The 24,221-nt window shown below is 45.3% G+C and overlaps 1 long non-coding RNA gene across 2 annotated transcripts; it reads right to left on the bottom strand.

Annotated features, from left to right (window-relative positions):
* Positions 1 to 470: 470 nt before the first annotated feature.
* On the bottom strand, positions 471 to 24,221 carry LOC133233454 (uncharacterized). Of its 2 annotated transcripts, XR_009731716.1 has the most exons (6): positions 23,804 to 24,221; positions 10,452 to 10,585; positions 6,083 to 6,591; positions 4,679 to 4,787; positions 2,998 to 3,161; positions 471 to 520 (listed from the first exon to the last, which is right to left on the bottom strand). It is a non-coding gene; the product is annotated as an uncharacterized LOC133233454 (long non-coding RNA). The 2 variants fall into 2 exon arrangements; XR_009731717.1 differs by lacking the exons at positions 6,083 to 6,591; positions 10,452 to 10,585; positions 23,804 to 24,221 and adding exons at positions 5,223 to 5,460; positions 5,811 to 6,073.

Here is a 24,221-nt window from a genome sequence, read left to right as displayed (position 1 = left end):
GACATTCTAACACAAATAAAAACTAGTTCTACAAACAACTTTGCATATATGATTCCAAAATTGCTTTGATTTAACTAGCTATTGGGCATCGTATAGATACAACCTAAGTTGCCTTGTTAGGATGCAAGAACAAAAAAAAAAAAAGGATGCAAGAACAAAGATAATCAAATAATCTAAGCTTTCCCTATGTAATAAGATGATGCCATATGTGGAGTTTTGTAGAGAGGATTAAATAATGTAATGGATAGAAGATGCTAGGGAATTCTTATAGGTAGCCACTGATGACTGTGAGGGCTGTTGTTATTACTATTTCTCCACCTGTTTTAATTACCTCACAGCTTTCGTTCAGTCACCTAATCCACCATCATTATGGTGCATGCAGTGATTCAGGCTCTTTGGGAGGATGTCACAGGGCAAGACAGTAGTGTCGCTCTAAAAGGGACCATGGTCCCGAAAGCCAGTCGGAAAACACACGTTGTGTGGTCAAAAGTCCTCAATTCCTTTCTCCTTTTACTAGTACCTAAAAAATAAGAGAATAATTGTTCAACCTCAATAGACATGCTTTGAAAGTGAGGATGCTCAGAAATGCAAAATGTTTTCTTAAGCCTAAATTGAATAAGAAACTGTAATTCAAAACATTTCCAAGTGGAGGATCCATGATCTTTCACAAAAATAAATTGCTTTCTTGAAAGGCAAAGCCCCTTGATGTGGTGACCATCTTTAAGAGGAAGCTGATATGGTCATTTTAAAGATGCCCTCCTTCTCAGCTTATTTCCAGTGGCTCATCACTCAACAAAGAAATTGAACTGAAAAGTGGACTCCTCGGCCAGTTGGGATCATTGAAAGGCTGGCCATACTGGGTTCGAATGGAGGCATGACTTTGATTCATATTCAGACTGGACCAGAGTGCTTTCTGGCCTTACATCTTTCCACCTATACTCAAAATTTTCTCCCATCTACATCTTTTTAAAGAGATTGTCCAACACATATATCTCTCAGAAATTTCTCCTCCCCTCTCACATCTTCCCAGCTCCCAACTGTGGCCACGTTATTAGACTGGGATGGCACCTGATCCAAGTGAGGAGATCGGATCTACTCTTTCAGAGACTTGGAGTTGGGACCTAGAGGTTGGGCCAATTAACTGGGAACAGGAAGTAGAAGATCATATAGATTCAGAGAATGGAATGGCTATTGCAGGTGGCCATGTTAACTGCTTCTGTAAGTTGATGGATGAATCAGAAAAAGGGTCTGCAGACAAAGAAAGATGAAATGAACATGCGAAGACAAGGAAAATAAGATGCAATCTTCCAGTGATTTTTCCAATTTGAAGAAGGCCCACTGTCCTTCTTATATGTGTGTTTCTGTAGGATTCCTTTGCATCCTGTAGTTCAGTTCAGTCCCTTAGTCATGTCTGACTCTTTGGGACCCCATGGACAGCAGCACGCCAGGCCTCCCTGTCCGTCACCAACTCCTGGAGCTTGCTCAAACTCATGTCCATCGAATCCGTGATGCCATTCAACCATCTCATCCTCTATCGTCCCCTTCTCCTCCCACCTTCAATCTTTCTCAGCATCAGGGTTTTTTCAAATGAGTCAGTTCTTCACATCAGGTGGCCAAAGTATTGGAGGTTCAGCTTCAGCATCAGTCCTTCCAATGGATATTCAGGACTGATTTCCTTTAGGATGGACTAATTGGATCTCCTTGCAGTCCAAAGGACTCTCAAGAGTCTTCTCCAACACCACAGTAAGATACCTCATATTCATTTGAACTTTCTTGAAAAGATTTCAATTCCCAAAACCCAAAAGCACCCTAGCTAAAACATTCTCTAGCCACTCTGGAAGGTTATTTTGAACTAAGCATCTCCCTGCCCTCGTCTCCCAGAGTCATCAAACACTTTGACCTTAGGGAGTGCACAACTGGTAGAAGATGTGCTGGTTATTGATGAGAAACGGGAAAGAGGCCGACACAGAAACTCATGAGAAGTAAACAGTAAGTAACACTGAAGAGAAGATCAAAGTTCTGTCCTGCCCTAAACAAGAAGATAGGGCACTGCAGCTGCCTTTGAAATGCAAGTTGTCTTTTCACAGCTGCCTTGGGTAGTTATTTGGTTGTTTCCTTAACATTTGGAATAAGAACTAAAGGCGTCCCTGTGACCTGGCTCCATTCCTTGATTCTAAGAGGAAGACTGACAGAAATTTCCACAGTCTGCATTAACATAAGCATTCAGGCCCCAGGGGTCATCATGCGCCATATAATTGGGGTTTGACACTCTCTCAGTTAACGGTTTCCACTCATGGTCCAGGGCAAGGAGCCCATGTCTGTGTCGCCCTAGGGATGAGGTGGAGACTTTCTTGTCCTTATTCAGGAGAAAATCTTTGGTTCTCAGCTTTGTTCTGAGAAGCCAGTTCTATCTCCCTCTGACTCATGGTATCAGTCAACAGCCCTTCCCATGTCAGTTCCAAACCTTTTCCTCTAAGCCACACATCTGCTGTGTGGGTCACCCCAGGCCATGTGGCTTCTGCTCTTTCTCCACTATGACTCTCTATTTATCACTGCTTCTTGAAATTTCCTTCTCTCGCTTTTGAATTCAACCAGGTATTTTAAACTCCTTAATTTTAATAGCATTTGTGTGCATTCAGACTAGGGTGGAGGATTCCACCCAGTGGTACATGTAAATGGTACATGTAAGCTCAGTGTACCAACTTGGTTGAAATCATTTCTCATCTAATAAACGACAGACCTGGGTTTCAAACCTAGGTGTTCTGCATCTGAAACCAGGAAAATTTTTCATTTTAACACATGTCTTCCAGGGCATCTCAACAAGGTTGAAAGACTTGGCTAAAGTGAATTTTAACAAAAGAAGACTAGAGGTAAGCTCATGGAATTATTATGCCCATAAATGATTATAGGTTAAAAGCATACATGTGAGAAGGTTTTAGGGAACTGCACAGAATGAAACTCTCCAGTTGGTAAGATATTCTCGAGGCTGATTCTGACCTTAGGAACTTGGTGTTGGAGATAGCTGTGTTAACAGGGTCTAGTCCAGCCTCGTAACCCACATGTCCTTTCTGGCCAGAGCAAGAAGGAATCATCACATGCAGGTGCTGATTCTCACATCTGGATCATCTCCTTCCATCTGCCGGTGACCATAAACACACACACTCCCAGGGAAAAGCCAACAAGACAATGTTAAGAGCATGAGATTTGCTTGGGAAGAAGTGAAGCTTGTCGTGTGCAACCTGGAATGGTGGCAGAGACAGGTTTGCAGGAAAAAAATAGGAGCTGCAAGCACTCCAAGAAAAAGGAGAGCTTGACTTTAACTGCTATGACCCTCGGGTCAGCCACCATGTTCGTTACACCAAATTTCCATGTATCTGGCAGCAAAATCTCATCACAGTCACAGTGGGTTATCCATAGTTTCCATTTCCACTCATTCTACCTCCTATTATGAACGTAACTGAGTAGTGGCTGAATATTGACTGTACCATAAGAATTCAGTTAATTGGTCTGGTTAGGAAATGGAGCTCTTAAGTGAGTTTCCTCTTTGCATATGTAGATATGCACATGCGTGTGAAGTAATTTCAATTGTGTCCAACTCTACAACCCCGTGGACTGTAGCCTGGCAGACTCCTCTGCACATGGACTTCTCCAGGCAAGAATACCGGAATGGGTTGCCATTTGCTCCTCTAGGGTATTTTCCCAACCCAGGGATCAAACCCACATCTCCTGCATTGGTTCTTTACTACTAGCACCATCTGGGAAGCCCATGTAGATACATAGACTGACTTAAACATTTATCAAGTACATAATATAAAAGCTGGGGCACTGGCACAAGTTTGGGCCTCCATCTGGATTATATTGAAACATCTTGTTGACCGTATGGTCTTCGGAAAGTCACTTAACTTCTGAGCCTCAGTTTCCTCACCGTAGATTGGGACAGCCATTCCCTTCTTGGGAGGCGGGGGGCAGGGATCTTCTCTACCTGGGGATCAAACCTTGGTCTCCTACATTGTAGGCAGATTCTTTACCTTCTGAGCCACCAGGGAAGCCCTATAGATTGGGACGGTAAGCCCCATTTCCTAGAATTATTGTGGGGATTATGTGGAGTCCTGGATGCAAAATGTTTGGCAGGGATCCTGATACAGAATTGATGCTCACTAAGTAGCACCTATTATTACAGTTGTTATTATGAAGCTGAAACTGTGTCACTGCCTAGGAGGCTCTCAGCATGACGACCAGGGATAGACTCAGAGCAACTCATAACAATAGTCCCCTGGAGAAGGTAGAGTTGGCAAACGAAGGCAAGGATTGGCCTAGAGGTTTGTGCAAGAGAAAGTGCAGCAAGTAATGACTAGATCTGAGCACTCCAGCTGGTAACTGAGCAGCTTGAGTCAGTGCCCTGAAGCCCACGTGGTTTGGTATTGACAGAGGAGAGAATTCCTTGTCCCTACAAGCTGCACATCCCCAAGAGGTGCCCTTTAAGGGCCCTTTTTGGACTGGCTGCTCGAACACAGCATTTAGAGCCAAGATTGCTTTTCTGTGTGATGAGAGCCTAGTAAGAAGCAATACGGCCTGGAGTCTCAGTGAGGAGATGTAGACTGTTGTCATTCATGGAATTCCAGAGCTAACGAACTCTCACCCAGCAGGACACAGTTTAGACAGATGGGGAGACACTTACTCTTCAGAAAAGCCACCCCGTCTCTGGCCTCTTCTGTCCCCTCCTCCAGAGCCCCTCTCTGGTTTCCCACGCACAGTGTTTGTTCCTCTGGGCCTTGCTTCTCAGGAGGCTGGGAAAAAAAGAGATCGGGTTTTCCAAGGTTACCAAACTTATCTCTTTTCCGTGGCTGTACAAACAACTCGTGCGAAGGCCACCCAGATTTCTGCAATTAAAGAGAAACTTGCAGAGAAAGGGATGGCCAAGGCTGTTTCATATTCTGCCAAGTTGAGGCTCAAGTTGCCTCTGTGGGAGGACTCCACTACCATTGCTAACCAAGCAGCTGTCTGTCCACAGGGCAGGGGGTGTGTGCTAGGGAGCTGGTGCCCCAAGTTACTTTTCAGGCCTCTGTGCAAGGGTCTGAGCTCAGCTCGTCTGCTCATGGACCCCAAGTTGGAAGTGATTTCACATTAGCAACAGAGATCCAAAGAGGGAAAATCCAATAAAACTTGATGACCTGTAGCAGAAGTACTCAGAGGCCAACCCGGACAGGTAGCACCTGCATTACCTGGGAAACTGTTAGCCAGAGAGTTCTTGGGCCACGTGGTTGGCCCACCCCATTCCTGCCTGCTGATTCAGAAGCCCTGAGGATTGGGCCCTGGACATGGTTTAGAAAGCCCTCTGCTGCTGCTGCTGCTAAGTCGCTTCAGTCGTGTCCGACTCTGTGTGACCCCATAGATGGCAGCCCACCAGGCTAGGTGATTCTAATTCATGTTAAAGTTGACAACCACCAACTTCTGGAAACCCTGGCAGTGGGAATAAAGAAAACCATTCTAGAGTCTTATGAGAATCAAAGTGTGGCCAGAAAGGTATGCCTGTCCTAATTCCCACCTACATTTCCCCATGATGATATAAGAAAGGAAGGGCACGTGGAGGGAGGCAATGGTTGGAACAGAACAAACAGTGAGGGGGACAACCCTGAGCTTATGTGAGTGGTGGTTAGTGTCTTCAGCTGCTCACTTATTAATGTTGTCAGTGGCATCAAGAGGTTTCTGTTAATCCTTCAGAAATAGCTATCATTATGCACAGGATTGTCAGACTAGTAAGGTGGGGAAATGATCCAGGGCAGGAAAGGGAGCAGAAAGAACCACAGTACCACCAGTTCTGAAGGTCGATACCAGAAGTCAGCAAATCCCAGTGACATGGCTCAGAGAAGCAAAGAAGAGATGATGGGCTGAAAAGAGAAGAGAGGCAGAGAAAGAAAATAGAAGGAGGAATGGATGCGAACAATCACACCCCAACATTGCAGGGCCAGGAACCAAAGGGCAAATAGAGATACGTAAATTGTATGTTTGGATTTTTTAAAGTTGTGAGTTATTGTACATCAAGTGAACAGACTATTAAGTGAAACATGCAAAATCTTCCTACCTCAGCAGATAGGTCTTCATAGCAAACTGAAAGTTCAGGGCTGGTAAAATTAAGTATTCTTGGACTCCTCAGAGTTCCAGGAGGCAATCATGCAAGGAGAATCGGTACCCATCCTGGCCTTTGGTTCACAACCCCCTCCCTTTCTCCTCCTATCCTGGCTCAGTCCCCACACCACCAGGGGATTCATTCATATACACAAATAAGCTGCCAGTGAGTCCTGGCTCCATCCACACCCCTTGTAAACAGTCCTGCATGACTGCCACTCAGACCTAAGAGGAACACCATCAACACGAGAGACTGGACCAGACAAGAGGCTCTGAAAAGAGCCCTGTGGTCTTCAGGGAAGAGACTTCTGCCTGATTTCCTGGAACACGGTCTTGAAGAGGGGCAGGCTCTTGGGGTATGCACCCTCTTGGCTTGTGAATTCTTCATCCCATGGGGAGAGTGTAGGAAAACAAGAGCAGGTCCCTAGAAGCATGGGTCCAGGACAGGGGCCATCTTGCTCCAAGCTAGAGAAAAGAGGAGGGAGAAAGGAGGAAACAGCATTAATAAAGACCTTGAAGAGGTTCTTCAAAAAGTGACTTTTACTATTACCCATACATCAGGGACCAGATATTCTTCTGGGTATCACGCTGTGATTCTTCCTCTAGATTGGATGAATCAATCACCCACACCATGGAGAAAAGTGAGTGCCCATGCCTGATTCATGTTTTATTCCTCTACCTACATTACTTCTCAGAGTCCAGGGATACCTGATTTTCCTGTGATAACAACTGTAGGTCCATAATAAATTCGTATACTGCACACTGGTAGGAAGGAAGTGAAGGAGGAAGGGAGGGAGGGGAGGAAGGAGGGAGGGGAGGAAGGAGGGAGGGGAGGAGGGAGGGAGGAAGTTATGATTGAGACCAGAAGTTTCTCTGGGTGAAACAAAGGAGTATTTCATTAGATAAACAACTAAAAAGCAAGATTACACAGAAAATTGGTAATTTGATATAGCATTTTGGGCTTTGTGATGTGGGATGGTTCTTACTTGGCTTAGCTTCTGATGTTGCAAAATTTTCATTTGTGAAGGTTTCTATGGCCAACTATTTTGATGTAGATTACTTGAGTTCTGTTGTTTAGCAGACATGAAATATGATTCATTTCTCTGGGAATGTCTCATTTCCTGGGACTAGAAATGTAGTGGGGTTAGAGTAACTGCTCCATTTTTGAGCCATGTATTCACACACTGAGGACCAGGGCAACCTTGATCACAATATTCTCATCTTTCCAAACCATTCCAAAACTAAAATATTGTTTTTGGGGAAGAAATAAAAACACTTTTTAAGGATAAAATCAATGGAAAGATTCACAAAAGAAAAATGGATACAAAATATCATGCAAACTATTTAAAAGGCAAACAGCAAACTGGGAAATAATAGGTATGTGGCAAATATGGCAAAAGGAATAGTTATTAATATATTAAACACACATATTTTAAAACTCATCAGTGTTCCAGTTTTAAAAGTGTACCAAAGATGTAGAACATTCGCAAAAGAAACATGGAGAATGATCTGGTGAACACAGCAAGGGAAGGAGAGGGTAGGACAAATTGAGAAAATAGCACTGACATATATACACTATCATGTATAAACAGACCCTTAGTGGGAAGCTGCTGTGTAACAGGGAGCCCAGCCGGGCACTCTGTGACAACCTAGAGGGGTGGGATGGGGGGAGAGAGAGGAGGGAGGTTCAAGAGGGAGGGGATACATATATATATATATAATTATGACTGATATATGTTAATGTATGGCAGACACCATCACAACATTATAAAGCAATTATCCTCCAATTTAAAAATAAAGAAACATTATAACAACTAAAAAATATTTTAAAATATTCAAAGGAATGCAAGATAAAAATGACATATGTTAATTGATATAACTTTTCTGGATACAGCTTTACAAATGTGTCAAGAGCCTTAGAAAATGTCCATGGTCTTGACCTTAGCAATTTTTTCCTAAGAATATAGTAGAGATTTGGGGAAATACTGATATAAATAGGTGATCTGTGCAATAGTATCTGAATGCAAACTAGTACAGCCACTATGGAGAACAGTGTGGCGATTCCTTAAAAAACTGGAAATAGAACTGCCATACCACCCAGCAATCCCACTGCTGGGCATACACACTGAGGAAAACAGAATTGAAAGAAACACGTGTACCCCAATGTTCATCGCAGCACTGTTTATAATAGCCAGGACATGGAAGCAACCTAGATGTCCATCGGCAGATGAATGGATAAGAAAGCTGTGGTACATATACACAATGGAGTATTAGCCATTAAAAAGAACACATTTGAATCAGTTCTAATGAGGTGGATGAAACTGGATCCTATTATACACAGTGAAGTAAGCCAGAAAGAAAAACACCAATACAGTATGCTGCTGCTGCTGCTGCTAAGTCGCTTCAGTCGTGTCCGACTCTGTGCGACCCCATAGATGGCAGCCCACCAGGCTCCCCTGTCCCCGGGATTCTCCAGGCAAGAACACTGGAGTGGGTTGCCATTTCCTTCTCCAATGCATGAAAGTGAAAAGTGAAAGTGAAGTCGCTTAGTTGTATCCGACCGTCAGCGATCCCATGGACTGCAGCCTTCCAGGCTCCTCTGTCCATGGGGTTTTCCAGGCAAGAGTACTGGAGTGGGGTGCCATCGCCTTCTCTGCCAATACAGTATACTAACATATATATATGGAATTTAGAAAGATGGTAATGATAACCCTGTATGCGAGACAGCAAAAGAGACACAGATGTATAGAACAGTCTTTTGAACTCTGTGGGAGAGAGCGAGGGTGAGATGATTTGGGAGAATGGCATTGAAACATGTATAATATCATATGTGAAATGAATCGCCAGACCAGGCTCAATGCATGATACAGGATGCTCGGGGCTGGTGCACTGGGATGACCCAGAGGGATGGTATAGGGAGGGAGGTGGGAGGGGGGTTCAGGACGGGGAACACGCGTACACCCGTGGCAGATTCATGTTGATGTATGGCAAAACAAATATAATATTGTAAATTTATTAGCCTCCAATTAAAATAAATAAATTTATATTAAAAAAAAAAAACAAGACCCTGTCTCTTCTCTCATCAGTGTTCCTTTGCTCTAGAATGAGCTCTTTACAGTCCTGCTTTTAAACTCTCAACAGCATTGCACATGGTTAGCCACACGCTTTTGTGTCTTTCCTTGGTTTCCTGGATGCCACTTTCTTATTTAACCTCTTATCTCACTGGCCACTCCTTACCAGGCTGTTTTCCCAAATCTTCTTTTTCCACCTGCCTTTTAAAGGATAGAGCTCCTCTGTGTTCAGTTCAGAACATCTCCTCCACCCATATTTATTTCCTTAGGTGTTCCCATCTAAACTTGTGGCTTCTGATGCTGTTTTACAGTAATGACTCCAAAATTTATGTTTCTGGCTTGGAACTTTTGCTCTGAAGTCTAGATTCAGATAGTCAACTTCTTAATTGATATTAACACTTATGTACCTCAGCCATCTCAGACTTGACATATCAAAATCAAGCCTGTTAATCCCATGTTCCCTCCCCAAAATATCCATATCTCCCTCTGCCATCCCTATCTCTTTAATTACCTCCAGTCATCTGCTCAGTTATTAAAACCAGATGATAGCATGCTGCCCTGACCCCTCCCAGCCCTCAACCTGTACATCCAAACACGCAACAGCTTTTGCCGGTGCTACTTCCAAAATATGTCTTTCTTGCCTCTGTACCAACCACTGCCACTATCTGTGTCCCAACCATTGCTTCCTTTACTGTATCAGTAGTCTCCTAAACGGTCTCTTTCTCTACACTCGCTGCCACCCCTTAAGCAACACGAGGGTTTTCAAAATGCAAATCAGATCATGGCTCTCTATTTCACTCAGAATTATTTTCAATTCTTACAGTGAATTGCTAAACTGAGTAAGATCCAGCTCCCCCCTAGTCATCTGACCGTCATAGTACCTGCCTCCCTGCTCACTCAATCCTGTCCACTCCTCCCTTCCTACTTCCTGGAGCAGATTTATGTGTGTGTGCTCACACAGAAGTGTTGTCAACTGAGTTCAAAGGTAAGACATGAAACATAAGCTTTGAAAGACATGAAGGCAATGTATTTTGAAACTCATTAGTTTATTAACATGCACGTTAAATTTTGCAGCTGATTCCAAATTCCACACCAGTTAGGAATTATTTGGGGCTGAAATAACAGTAGCATAAATAATACAGGGTTTTTTTCCTCTCGTGTAGTATGAAGCCCTAAGGTAGGCAGTCCAAAGCTAATGGGCGTCTACACAGTGGCATCCACCGCCTGGGCATTTTCTGTTTTTCATGCCTTTACCTTATATGGGGTTTCCAACATCAAGGTCATCTCTTAGTCTCAGGATGCCTGTTGCCATTCTGGTCATCATGTTGACATTCCAGAAGAGAGGAAGAACATTGTTGGAATTCTTTTTGAGACTAATGAAGTAGTATCTTTGAAAAAGAAAAATATTAAGATAGCTCATCTTCACAAGATTTCTCACAAATAATTTCTTGGGAAGAAAAAGAGGAAAAGTTAAATTGAGAGTAAAGGAACTACATTCCTTTTTTATGACCAAGGATATTGACAATATCTCCAAACACCTTTTTAGCTTAGGCATGTGTCATAGGCTGAACCGTGTCTTAGCTTCACATGGTGAAGCTCTAACCTGTAGTACCTCAGAGTGTGATGGCATTTGGAGATGGGGGTCTTTAAAGAGGTGGTTAAGTTAAAATGAAATCATAACCCAATATGGCTGGCATCCTTCTAAGGAGATTAGGACACAGATATGCTCAGGGGAAGATGATGAAGACAAAGGGAGGAGATAGCCATCTACAGGCCAAGGGGGGAGGCCTCAGAAGGATCCAACCCTGATGACACCTTAATCTTGGACTTCTAACCTCCAGCTCTGTGAGAAACTAAGTTTCCATTGTTGAACCCACCAAGTCTGTGGTACTTTGTTATGACAACTGGAAAAACTAATGTGTGTGATTATGCCTACTTCTCAGATAAAGAAACTGCCCTTCGAAGAAGGTGGCCTGCCCAAGTTCTCAAGCCAGGATGTGGCAGTGCTAAGATCCAGTCCCACATCCAGCCTGTGTGGCTGTGCTTTTTCCATTCTGCCACGTGATTCTTTTCCCCATCCACCCTCACCCAAAAGCTTATTTCCCCCAAAGACTCTTGTGATATTCTTATTAAAAGAAGGAATGCAAGAAAGAAGTGCCGATCAGGATGAAGAAACGAATGTTTCAGAGCTCAACATCTGGAAGCCAACCAGGAGAAGAGGACAAAGAAAATCCTCTGTAGTACGGCATGCTCAGGAATATTTTAAACACATAAAATCATCTGTCAACCCAGATGGAAGATGATCAACTATTTATCCCCCACTTAACAAAACTAATATTTTAGGAATTTTAAGCTTTTGGTTTTGACATTCCACTTTCAGATTCTGGTGATTTTGGAATTGTTGGTTTCACATGAAATTAGGAGGGCATGATTATTTTTATACATCCTTAGCTAACAGTCTGCTCTGGGTATTTTGTGTCGAGCTGCCTTGACGGATTGACAACATTTGGAAGTAATTTATCCTACTGATCGAGCAGATGAACATATATAAATCCCACTAAATTATAAATTAATGTCATGTATATACACAGGCTAGGCCAAAGAGTGTAACAGAGCTGACCTAATGACAAGAGCTAATCTGATAAACTCACTGCCATGTGAACAAACGATGGGGATTTAAGCATATAACGCTGAATCTGCATTGAAAACTAAACCACTATTTTCTGTTTAAGGTGGCAAATTGAGGCCACCTTTTTATCTTCCTTTCACCTCCAATTCCAATGAAATGACCAATGAGAATAAACGTTTTTTAATTGTTAATTCTTTTTATATAAATAAAACATGAAATAAAAGATTAAGTAAAATAATGTCTTTATCAATATGAAATAGGGAAGGGTAACGTGAAAGGTCAGACATTCTGGAAAACGTTTGCTATATAAGGAAATGGAACGGGGTTGAAGAAGTCCTAACCTGTCAATTAACGTGAGTTCCACTCATCTGCTGCTGTGTGACTAGGCACCCTGGGATTCAGGACTTTAAAAAACAGCATTTATTTTGCTCCTGGATTTGCATTCGGGCAAGGCTTGGCAGGATCAGCTTGTCTCTGCTTCAGGAAGTGTCAGCTGGAGACTCTCAAAGGCTGAGGTGCGGAGTCCTCCGGAAGCTCAGTCACGGGGCACGAGGGGCATGCTGGGAAGATGGCGGCAGTGGGGGCGCGGATAGGGGCCCGCGGGTCCTGGGGCGCCTCTACCTCCGTGTGCTCTCTCCACATCCTCTGCTTCTCCAGCACTGTGGCTTTAGGGCAGCAAACCTACCAGGTGCCCCAGGCGCCCAAGATGGAGAGACAGAGAGAAAACCAGGCTCCAGTGCCGTTTATGTTCTAGCATCAGAAGCCGCACCATGACACTTCTAACTGCATTCTATTAATAAAGGCCAGTTTGCTTCCAAAGGGAAAGGAGCTATTCATCCTTTTGTGATAGAAAAGACTGTAAAACTCTAGAAGAGGATGGCATGTGACCATTTTGAAACTACAATCTCTCAAATACGTGACAGAAAAATACAGCTGGTGGAAGAGACTGTGATCACTAACGAAGTAAAGCTATACCTTCAAGGTCAGAGGGACAGGGCAAGAAGAGGGGTGAGCTCAGGGGCAAAGAGATCTGGGAAAATTCCAACCCACACCCGAAGCAGCTCAGCCTGGGGACCACACCAGAATGTCACCTGATGTGAAGGGAAGGACCAGGTAAAACGGGACATTGTAAGAGGGCATCCACCTCAAGTAGAAATAAGAGCCACTAAAGGGCTTCCCCAGTGGCTATAGTGATAAAGAAACCTCCTGCAAATGCAGGAGAGGTAAGAGATGTAGATTTGATCCCTGAGTGGGGGAGGACCCCCTGGAAGAGGTCATGGCAACCCACTCAGTATTCTTGCCTGGAGAATCCCATGGATAGAGGAGCCTGGCAGGCTGCAGCTCATAGGGTCGCACATGTCAGACATGACTGGAGTGACTTAGCACACACTAAAGCCTCAGTGTGTCACAGCAGGTATGCTCAGGAAACACTTCTCAGAGTTGTGATGCACCTGCCCATGGCTTCCTCTGATCATGTTTTCTTCCTGTACTTCATAAACAATTAGACTAGATAAAATGTAAACTTTCAATGTTCCTATTTAGTCTGGGACTAGACTATTTGGAGATCCAGCCAGTCCATCATAAAGGAAATCAGTCCTGGGTGTTCATTGGAAGGACTGATGTTGAAGCTGAAACTCCAATATTTTGGCCACCTGATGCGAAGAGCTGACTCATTTGAAAAGACCCTGATGTTGGGAAAGATTGAAGGCAGGAAGAGAAGGGGATGACAGAGGATAAGATGGTTGGATGGCATCACCAACTCAATGGGCATGGGTTTGGGTAAACTCTGGGAGTTGGTGATGGACAGGGAGGCCTGGCGTGTTGTGGTTCATGGGGTCACAAAGAGTCAGACACAACTGAGCGACTGAACTGAACTGAGACTATTTGGCCAAGTACCTTCTAAAACTCGGATAAATCTGTCTCAACATCTAATGTTAGATATGCACAGACTTCCCCGTGAGGCTGAAAAGAAAGTAAGAAAGGGAGGGAAGAAGAAAGCTCACTGGACATAGCAAAAGATAAAGCTGTTCAAAACTAATGGCTGTTCTTAGATTCAGAGCAAAGATAACCCCCACCCCCAAGAAACAGAGAAGCACTTAGAAAAAATTCTGTGAAGACATAATCTGAGATTATTCAGAACTACTTTTAGATTTTCAAAAATTAGCAAATTCAGGACACAATGGAGGCAATAGAGGTAATAAATGAGAATTAAGAGAAATGTGTCCAGTATTCACAGGTAAAGGATAAAGTAAATGGCACCCTGAGCCAACCTATATGAGACAGAGGACAAGTATAGGAAGACAGTCTTTTCTAGGAGAGGTCAGTAGTAATGTCCCTGCAGAAAGACTTGAGATTTCTAATCAAAAGGACACAAACTATTTGGAAGAAAGATCCACACACAGGCATACCCTGGTGTTGTAAACACTCAAACCTTGAATTTAAAGAACACTGACATATACAAGAGCATATATGCAGGGATATAAAATAAATTACATTCAAAATGACAAATTAGACTATCAGGGTTTCCTGTAGTACTAAATCACAAAGGTGAGAGAGTTATAGAATGGCTCTGAATCCTGACAAGTAGTTAGAACAAATACGGTAACTTGATAGTGTGGCTGGTTACAAAATAATCAAAAGTAAACATCTCTTCCCATTCTGGACAACATGGCAAAGTAAACTCAGTTCTAAAAAATGCTGGGAAATGAGAGGAAACTTGAAGACTGTGGAGCCCTATAAAAAGGACATCTCCAGCACTGACTGAGCTTCATAGCAACCGTCACCACAAGCCCCCCTCATCTAAACCAGCCAAGCCCAACACTCACCCTACAGCACCCTAACCAATCACCTAACGCCACCCTTTCAGCAGGAATTTTCCTTGTCTTGAGACCATGAAAATTGGCTACTAACCCTCAAAAGGCTTCGGCTCTTGGTTGAGCTGGCCTGCTGTTCTAACAGTCAACTCTTCCTGGTCTGTTAGGAGGTGGGCCTCAAGAACCTATGCCATCTAGCATTTTCTCTCCTCAACTTAGGATGGCTGCTCAGTTTCATCTGTGGTGGGGAGTGGGAGTCAGGAGTCATGCTTGCGTGCTTGCTGTTCACCGACAAGGAGCCAGAAGTCGGCCCTCCGTGGTGCTCACAGTACCCACCATCACACCGTGTGCACACAAGCACCACGCACACGTGCACCCCCACCACCTCCCCTTCCCTGCACATGTGCCACACCACACACACCACCCTACACATGCTGTGCACACACACGTGTGCTTCTCATTGGAAGATTCTATTTGTCTCCATCACGAGCCCAATGATGCTCCCAACATTTTTAAGCTAGTGTGTAGCCCTGGGACCAATTAACATTCACTCACAGTTATTAACTGGAATGGAGAAAGGATTGTAGGCGAATATAAGAGGAAAAGTGTGTTGCCAGGGAGTCACTGTTGCTTCAGCTTGTGTTATGTTGCTTAGGGAGCAAAAGGCCGCCCCTGCCGCCTGCGAAAAAGGTCCAGCGCCTTCCTGAATCTCTCCTCCCCCATCCTGCACACACACGTCTGGACTCACTCCCTCTCACATCCTGCTGTAAAATACTTCTGAAGGCTGAGCCATCCCTCCCTTTCAAGGTGTCTGTCAAGTCCGCTTGCTTAAGAGCAGTGGTTTCTCCAGGGTGTCTCCCTCCCACTGGCTTGAAGGAGACTGAAGAAGATGGGTGGGTTGGAAGGAGCAAGGTGTGCAGTCTTCTCACTATGGCCCTTGCCTGTGAACTCTCCTCAGGTCCACAAGAATCGTGTCAGATGTTCCTATGTTCCTATTGAAAGGGCCCTAAGGCAGTGGTGCTGGCTGGACCCAGCACCTCCACAAGGATTTGGGTCCCCACTGGAAGGGTCTAAGAGGCCAGTGGGAGGGAACTCAGCCCCCAAGTTGGCTGAATCATCCAGGAAACTGACAGAGCTGCCAGGGCTGCCAGGGGACAGACTCCCTTCAACCTCTGTCCTACCACACCCAGTTCTTAGCCAGGACCAATCCTCCCTCTGAGACGCTCCCAGAATTATCTCAAGGATGGGACTTCCCTGGTGGGCCACTGGCTTACACATTGCCTTCTGATGCAGGGGGATGAGGGTTCGATTCCTGGCTGGGGAGCTAAGATCCCCCAGGCCTCCAGGCCAAAAAAGCAAAGCATAAAACAGAAGCAATATTGTAACAAATTCAATAAAGATTTTTTTCTTTTAAAAGAATTATCTCAAGGAGAGAGAAGGGGGGCAGGTGGGGAGGGATGGAGGGCAGATGTTCTAAGAATGAGCATAGTATTTAATCAAAGATTTTTTTTTTTTTTGGCTTTATTTCTTGGGATTATCATCCAAGACCATAGCATTTAGGAATATGGAGAACCCCAAATTGCTCTCTGCCCTTCTTCCATTTGGCCAGGCTCCAGTTGGATTTTCCTAAGCCTCTTGTTTGGAATGATGAGGACATTTTCCCTTAGGGATGCTGTCATATGTCAGGGTCAGGCTCCAAGGACACACAAAACCTGTGTAATTCGTGATGCTTTTTAGCTTGGAGGCTGACTCTTAGAACAAAACCTGCTGGCCACATGGGCCAGGACAGAGTGAAAGCAGGATGAATTCTAACCCCAGCTCTCCTCCTGTTAGCAGTGAGACCCTGGTCCCAATACCTGATCTCACCCTGCCTTGACTTCATCTCTAAAATGAGGGATAATAATAGCGTCCATCACCTAAGGTCATTGTGCAGATTGAAAGAGATAACACAAGCAAAATGGTTAGAACACTTCTGCATTATGCTTTTTATTTTAATATTCAACAAGTATTGGTTGAGCACAGCCAGGCCTTGTGCTGGGACACAGCGTGAGTGAAGATGTAAAACCCAGGCCCTGTTGCTCTGCTGCTGTTCAGGCCTTGGGTGCCAGAATGTCCAGTGGGCACAGGTCCAGCCTCGTGGATGAGAACATTTAAGGACTTCCTGCCAGGCCAGCTCCTGGACACCACTGCATCCCAGACTGACTCCCCATCACTTTGTCTTCTGCTCAGGGCTTTAGGGTACATCTGCTCATCTCCCTGTGGCTTCGTCCAGGCCCACCTCTCCCTTCCCTGGTGGTTGCCAAATTAAACAGAGCTTCCTGTTTCTCCCTGTGCCCTTGTCTCTGGCAAGCAGTTTTAAGGGGTATTTTTCTGCTTGGTAACAGTGGAAGGGCACACTCCCAGGCTCACGAAAGCCTTCTTCTTATTGCCCTCACCTGCACCAAACTGCCGTGGGTCTGCAATGAGGCCCAGGCAAAGGGATTTTTCAGAAGATCCCTGGCGATTCTGATGACCAGACAGATTCTAGTTGGGTCAGTGGGACACCAGCTCCCTGGGCTGCTGGTCTGTGCAGCCCAAGGGTGCCACTGCGGGTGTGGACAGAGAGTGAAGCTCAGTGGTCAGGTGGGGCAGCAGACCCCAGCCGCCACGGCTGTCTCCCATCCATTTTTTCCTTTGGTCATGGCCACCAGGAAGAGGGGACAGCAGGAAAGGCGGCAGGACCCCTTTAAGCAGGAGGTGAGGGTGGATGGGGAGGATGAAAGTGGAGGAAATGCCACAGCTGAGGGGGGGGATGTGTTAATGGAGAATGCCTTGGTTCCAGGGCTGCCCCAGCCATTCTCAAGATCCCAAGTGACCTCTGGCCTCTCAGAAGTGCCTGTAAATCACCTCCCAGGAGCCAGACACTGCCTGTGTATGGGAAACTGCCATAAAATATTTTTCAGTCTAAAGTTCTGCCCCCTGCCTGTGTTTTTAAGTCTCAGGACCCCAATCCTCCTGGCAGAGCCCAAGGGAGACCAGTTACTGCTGAAGGTGAGCTCTGTACCCTGGCCTCTCCACTTACAGCCGGGCCTCTGCACGCTGGGCTGTGGCTGTTGCCCTGGGGATGTCCCAGGGGCCTGCCTGTCCTCCAGGTGTGCCACAGAGGCAGCAGGAGTCTGGAAAAGACAGAGCTCTGGGCCTCGAAGCTGATCCAAGCTACGTTATTATGAAAAGTTATTAACTGATATTCAGTTACAGGATCATGGGCTGAACAAAGCATGAGCCCCAGTGCAGCCGAAAACCATATGGGCCTGAAGGCTGCACACACCTGCGAGGGAACAGGCAGGCCTGCTCAGAAACCATCATCAATTCTAGGAGAGTCATAAAACTCTGCCTTGCTTCACGGCACTTTCTAATTAGTTGCGCCCTGAGTTTTCTCCACTTCCTTATAAAGGCCTGCGCCCCCTCTCCCACTCTGTCCGTCTCCCACGGCCCAGGACATCTGGGGAGGAGGTTCCCACCCGGACTCCCAGGCCACGGAAGACCTTGCAAACAGGAAGATAGCATTTACCTCTGGATCCAAAGCAAAAATAGAAAAGAAACTCAGGAAGTTATCACAAGGAAATAATCCCAAAGGGAGAAAACATAGTGCTTTCTTATAGCAGCAAGAAGCTGGAAGCCATTCCTATTGATTAAGTGTAGGAAAATGGTTACATCAATTATGTACATTATATTCACCCAGTGGGATGAGCAAGTGAAGAGTAGAAAGATAAACGCAAATGCTATGTGATGACATGGAAAACGTCTTACCATAGAATGTTCAGTTAAAAAAAAAAATGGATGCAAAAGGTCTCTCTGCTATAATTATGCCGGTAAAGTTACATATTCGTGTGGCTCTGAGGAGAAGGCGGTGACGAAAAACTGAAGACATCTTAGCTGGTGGTGGTGGTGGCAGGACCGGGGGTGGTTTTTCTTGTCTTTAACTTAGAATTCCTTTAATGCTTTTGTAATGTTTGCATAATGTACCCTCAAAAATTAAAGGAAACGGAGAAGGAAAGTAATGAATATTGGTTTAAAAAGCAGGGGAGGGGGCAGAAGAGAAAAACAGACAATGTGGTGTCTGAGCCAAACGTCCTCCAAAGGTCCCCAGGATGCAGCCACGTGAAGCGACACTTGTGGAGAGGAGTTCATTTTCACCGCTCCACATCCCCCAAGAAAGAAGAAAAATGATTAGCATCTTGGAAGGGAGCAGAGCTTTCCACCAGCTTCCTGTTGGCTGGTAGGGACACTGAAATCACGGGCTGGCAGTTCCCAGGGTGAGGCTCTGCCTGGGTTTACTCCACTGGACCTGGGTGATGGGACCTTGTCACGGAGATGAATGTCAACCAAACACAGAATGAACCCCCCAGTGTCTGGGTGTATGAACATACTCCAGCAGCTGCTCTGAGGATGCTGGGTAGATCTGTGAAGAATTCCCAGAAAGTGGTGCCCGACCCCTCCCAGGCTGGGCCCCCTTGCTCTGGGCTGGCTCCCTGGAGCTTTACCAGAAGGCTTGGCCACCAGCCACCTGGCTCCTGGAACAGCCAAGCTGGCTTTGCCCGGGCTCTCACCCACAGTGTGCTTTGCAAGAGGAGTTACCTTATAGCAACTCAGAACTTGACTCTTGGTCAGTTGAAATATACATTTCTACTGCCTTTGGATTCAGATGCTTTCAGAGGCAGGGGCCAGTCTCTGCTCCTAAGCTTGAATACTGAATAAATATGTCTTGTGTTTAATATTCAACAGACTCATCACAGTGGGGAAACTCATCTTGAGCTAGGTTTCCATTCTTTATCACTCTGGGGGTGAGCGTAGGACTCAGAGGAAGTATTTGTGCATTCAAGGAGGAGGACAGAGTGTGTGGGAAGGGTCAAAGAAAAGCAGCCCCCCTGTGTGTTTCAGAGGATGAGATGAGCTTACAAAATATCTTCTTTTCCAGTCCCAGAAGGGAGGCGGCTGCACCAAGTAATATTTCCAGTTAAGGGAAACACATGAATGTTTAAGAAACAGCCTGGAACAATCAGGGTCATGATTCCTGGCTGCAGCAAATGGAAGCATGAGAGTAGAAGGAGCCATGCAAGAATGATTAGACAATCGGTGAGCCCAGCTCAGGACCTGATAACACAGAGATGCTTTAGGGCCATGCTGCACGGAACACAGCTTCTGTATTTGAGAAGCACTCAGACTTCGACTTTCTTAGGAGCCAGCCCAAAGCTTGTATGTTACACCTGTGATCCTCACACAGCTCTTTGCAGGGGAATGTGTTTGCTGTCTTTTCCCTGCCCTGCACTTCATAACCGTCCTTTGCATGTCTTCTTTTGAGGGATTGGCCTCTTGATGCTTCTGGGATGCTTCATAGACTGAACATGGTTTTACCAGTTGCTACATCCTGGTCTCTCAAAGGTGATCTGAAGTCTGGAGGCAGCTAACACTCCCTGGAGAAATGAATCTGAGAGAGAAAAAAGCCTTTCTTAAGCCCTACGAAATTCTCTGCTTTCAAGCACCTTGGGTGTTTTAAAAACCTCTCCCTCTCTCTCTTGTTGCAGCATTTATCTTTGTGTTTCAGCAGACAGATGGGAGACATGACGTACACGGGGATTTCCACTGGAAGCAGGTCCAAAGGAAGAAATCCTACATTCCCAGAATACATTCCTCTCTCTTGCCCTGCAGTCAAAGCTTCCCAAACTCTTACATCTTGTGGCTGAGCCTCATGAAGAAAAGGGGGAAAAAAAGGAAAAAAGAAAAAAATTAGGAACCTCAAATGTAAAACATAATAAATTGACCCTTTCTCAAGTGGAGATTGAATCCTCCACTTGGCAACATTGCTGCTAAGTCACTTCAGTCGTGTCCGACTCTGTGCGACCCCATAGATGGCAGCCCACCAGGCTCCCCCATCCCTGGGATTCTCCAGGCAAGAACACTGGAGTGGGTTGCAATTTCCTTCTCCAATACATGAAAGTGAAAAGTGAAAGTGAAGTTGCTCAGTCGTGTCCGACCCTCAGTGACCCCATGGACTGCAGCCTTCCAGGCTCCTCCATCCATGGGATTTTCCAGGCAAAAGTACTGGAGTGGGGTGCCATTGCCTTCTCCGGCAACATTAAGCCTTACAAAAGAAACAGACCACCTGGTCCCAGACCTTAGGACTCTTGTGGATGTGCTGGCTTTCGGAAAACACTCCTACTCTTCAGCCGAAGTGTCTGCCCTGCTATTTCCAACTCCTGCCCTTTGCTTCACTGTCAATGCCCCATCTTCCATGAAGCTTTTCCTGCTCCCACTCCTGCGGGTATGAGAGATCTCACAGTGTCGAGAGTAAAAGCAGAGTCTGGAGCCAGATGTCCTGTGTTCACATCTCAAATGCCACTTGATATCTGTGCAGCCATGGGCAAGTTGTTCAACCTCTCTGTGCCTCAGTCTCCTCACCTACAAAGCAGGGATACAAATGGCATCTACTTCATCAGTTCAGTTCAATCACTCAGTCATGACCGACTCTTTGTGACCCCATGGACTGTACCACGCCAGGCTTCCCTGTCCATCACCAACTCCTGGAGCTTGCTCAAACTCATGTCCATCGAGTCGGTGATGCCATCCAACCATATCATCCTCCTCCCGCCTTCAGTCTTTCCCAGCATCAGGGTCTTTTCAAATGAGTCAGTTATTTGCATCAGGTGGCCAAAATATTGGAGTTTCAACTTCGGCATCAGTCCTTCCAATGAATATTCAGGACTGATTTCCTTTAGGATGGACTGGTTGGATCTCCTTGCAGTCCAAGGGACTCTCAAGAGTCTTCTCCAACACCACAGTTCAAAGGCATCAATTCTTCAGTGCTCAGCTTTCTTTATAGTCCAACTCTCACATCCATACATGCCTACTGGAAAAACCAAAGCTTTGACTAGATGGATGTTTGTTGGCAAAGTAATGTCTCTGCTTTTTAATATGCTATCTAGCTAGGTTGGTCATAACTTTTCTTCCAAGGAGCAAGCATCTTTTAATTTCATGGCTGCAGTCACCATCTGCAGTGATTTTAGAGCCCCCCAAAATAAAATCTGTCACTGTTTCCATTGTTTTTCCATCTATTTGCCATGAAGTGATGGGACCAGATGCCATAATCTTAGTTTTCTGAATGTCGAGTTTTAAGCCAACTTTTTCACTCTCCTCTTTCACTTTCATCAAGAGGCTCTTTAGTTCTTCTTCACTTTCTGCCATAAGTGTGGTGTCATCTGCTTATCTGAGGTTATTGATATTTCTCATGGCAATCTTGATTCCAGCTTGTGCTTCATCCAGCCCAGTGTTTCTCATGATGTATTCTGCATAGAAGTTAAATAAGCAGGGTGACAATGCACAGCCTTGACATACTCTTTTCCCGATTTGGAACCAGTCTGTTGTTCCATGTCCAGTTCTAACTGTTGCTTCTTGACCTGCATACATATTTCTCAGGAGGCAGGTCAGGTGGTCTCGTATTCCCATCTCTCTCAGAATTTTCCACAGTTTATTGTGATCCACACAGTCAAAGGCTTTGGCATAGTCAATAAAGCAGAAGTAGATGTTTTTCTGAAACTCTCTCATTTTTTCTACGATCTACTTCATAGCTTTAATTAAGTGTATCAATACATGTGACATTCTTACAAGAATGCCTCGCATACAGTGATCACTTAATAGGTATTAAATTCTTTACCCTCCTGACCATACTTGATTTCTCACAGAATTATCCTGATGCTCTCCAGTGGCACACTCATTTTTGTGGGATTTTTTTTTTTTCCTTCTCTTTTTGCCTCAGATTCTTCTTATTTGAATTATATCATCTGATTGATAAGGAAAGATTTGGGGCCCTGTTCTTTTTTTTTCATTCCTTAAAATCACCTAGTAGCAAAGAAGGATTGGCCATTATGCACATGAATAATGAAAGACAGATATATGAGTGTGAATCCCTACAGTATTGTGCCAAGTTATGTAGCCTTCCTGCCTGCTGGGCCTGGTGCAGAGATGGGAAAGTGAAGGAAACATCATAGAAAGTTGAGTACTGAGCAGAGAATGTAAGAACAGAAGGACATGAAATAGAGAGGAGAAAGGATCCCAGGGTAGCCCAGGCTGGCGGGTGACATGTGGGAAGGAGGGAGTCACAAACAGAGGGGTGTGTGTGTTTATAGTATGCATTCTTTCCAGTATTCATAAAGCACTTACGTGCTGAGCTTAATGTGTGCTAAACCCTGTGCTGGCAACAGTAGGGTTGGGGCAACGGTGGGGAAAAGTTGGACAAAACCGTCAGCTCAGAGAGCTCTGTGGCTTGGCGGTGGCACCAATGGAGGCACATGGTCTGTGTTCCTCCAGGTGCTGTCCCCCACCCTGCCCAGTTCCTTCCAAGGCAGCTCTCTTTTTATCAAGGGGAGCGGAGGACAGCCCGAGGGCCCTGCATTGCCCACAAGCCCCGTCTCGGTGACACCTGCTGCTCCCCTGAACCTGCCCGCCCTGCCACCCATGCCCTCCAGGCACCACTCCCTAGCTGAGCCCCCTGCCCGTTCTGCCCTGCAGCCTCCCTGTGAACCTGCTCATCTGCAGTTCCATTCCCTCCCCTCCTACAGCAAGATGAGCACTCCCAAGAGGGGTCTCTCACCTGCTCTCTCTCCTTGCCCCGTGGGGGAGGGTCCCTGCTCTCTGACCCACTCATGAAGCTGGGCTTGGAAGACAGCAGCCCAGGTGGGTTTGCACAGCTGCAGGAATGGCCTGGACACCTAGAGTTTCAGAACTAATGAGAACTCCACAGATGGTCTGGCTGAGCCTGAAGGGGTATAGAACATTCCCCTCAAAATATGCCACTCTGGCATATGGAGTAATTTGAGCTGAAGGAAATTGACAAGACACAGACACAAGTAAAATTCTCAGTAAAACCCCCTCTCTACCAGTAAGGGCAGGACGGTTCTTAATCACCACAGACAATTCCAGAATCCTATCACCCCAGAGAAGACACTATAGAACAAATCTTGTTAAAAGCAACCCTTTTCTTCCATTAGTTTCTGCTATACATTTTACCTTCCCAGAGGCTGCTGCTCCCAAAAGCCTAAAGCCCTTTCTCTTTGTCATTTCTCTGTAAACGTACTGTTCTTTTGTTAAGATGCTACATAAGCCCAAGTTCTAACCAGCCCTCTACTCACCTCGAGGTCTCCTGTGAGTTCACTCAGATGCACACATTAATAAACTTCTGATTGTTTTTCTCCTGTTAGTCTGTTCTTCAACAGTCTAATTTGCAAAGTCCCAGACAGTAAACCGAAGATGGGAAGAGAAAAAGAAAAAAAGAAGCGTCTTTCCTCCCCTAGAAGCTCCTCAATTTAGAAATGTGGGAAAGGAAGCGTGGGGATTACAGGACCTGCCGCACAAAACACAGCACATTTGCTGCAGAGCTGAGGCCTGCAGCCAGGCTTTCTGCATGTCTTCATCCTGTGGGAAATGCCACTTCCAAATTCAGATGCTGTTGTTTTTGTCTTCTCTCTTCTCACTTCCCTTATTGAAATTATGTTGGCTTTTCACAAGTAGAATGTCAAAAGCACTCAGACACTCTCTTGACCACCGTCC

The sequence above is a fragment of the Bos javanicus genome, chromosome 20 (assembly GCF_032452875.1).
Source record: "Bos javanicus breed banteng chromosome 20, ARS-OSU_banteng_1.0, whole genome shotgun sequence".
NCBI lineage: Eukaryota > Metazoa > Chordata > Mammalia > Artiodactyla > Bovidae > Bos > Bos javanicus.
This window is presented reverse-complemented; position numbering and strand designations above follow the sequence as displayed.